Here is a 953-nt window from a genome sequence, read left to right on the forward strand (position 1 = left end):
CGATGACCGGTTCGATTTTCAGAATTTTGAAAATTACTCAAATGCTAATATTAGTGGTTGTATAAGTGTCTTTTGGAGTATAAAAATTGGAATATAAAATACAAAATTAAGTGAAATTTTATAAGAAGAGAAAAATTTGATTTAAAATCTAAAAACTAAATACAATTTTTTTAATAATTTGAGTTTTGTGAGTTTTAAAAGCTTTTAAAGAAGAGTTTGATATCAAAAATCATAAAAAATAAAATTTATTCTCAACGTCGTACAAATCAAACACTATTTAATAAAATAATTATATTAGGATTAAGTATGATTTTGGTCCTAACATAGAGGTCGAAAATCGATTTTATTTCCAATTTTTTTCTACAAAATGGTCTCCCAAAGTTTCAATTTGTTTTAAAATCGTCTTTTGGACGAAAATACCCTTCTCCTTTCACCTTAAAATCAACCAAAATCAACCACCACCACCACCACCACCACCACCAGAACAGAAGCCTACGCCCAACCAGAACCACCACCACCGCCACCAGTATCATCATGGTCATCACCATCTTCATCAGAACTTTTCCCAAAATCAACCAGAAGCCCAAGCTGAACAAGAACCCACCACCACCACCACCACCACCATCATCATAAAATTGAAGCAATATGCACTTTGAATAATAATCAATAAATTCAGCAACAACAATATTCCAAATTCAAATTTCAGCAACAATAATATTCCACAACAAATTTCACAAAAAATTCAAAAGGTGGTACTGCGGTGCAGTGCGGCAGGACGGCAGGGCGGCGAAGAAGAAGAAGAAAAAGAAGAAGAAGAAAAAGAAGAAGAAGCTGGTGGTGGTGGTGCGGTGGTGCGGTGTGGTGCGGTAGGACGGTAGGGTGGCGGTGCGGTGGTGCAGCGATATGGCGGTCTCCCTTCTCTCCTCCCTCCTCCCCCCTTCTCCCCCCTTTTC

The sequence above is a fragment of the Arachis duranensis genome, chromosome 9 (assembly GCF_000817695.3).
Source record: "Arachis duranensis cultivar V14167 chromosome 9, aradu.V14167.gnm2.J7QH, whole genome shotgun sequence".
Lineage (NCBI taxonomy): Eukaryota > Viridiplantae > Streptophyta > Magnoliopsida > Fabales > Fabaceae > Arachis > Arachis duranensis.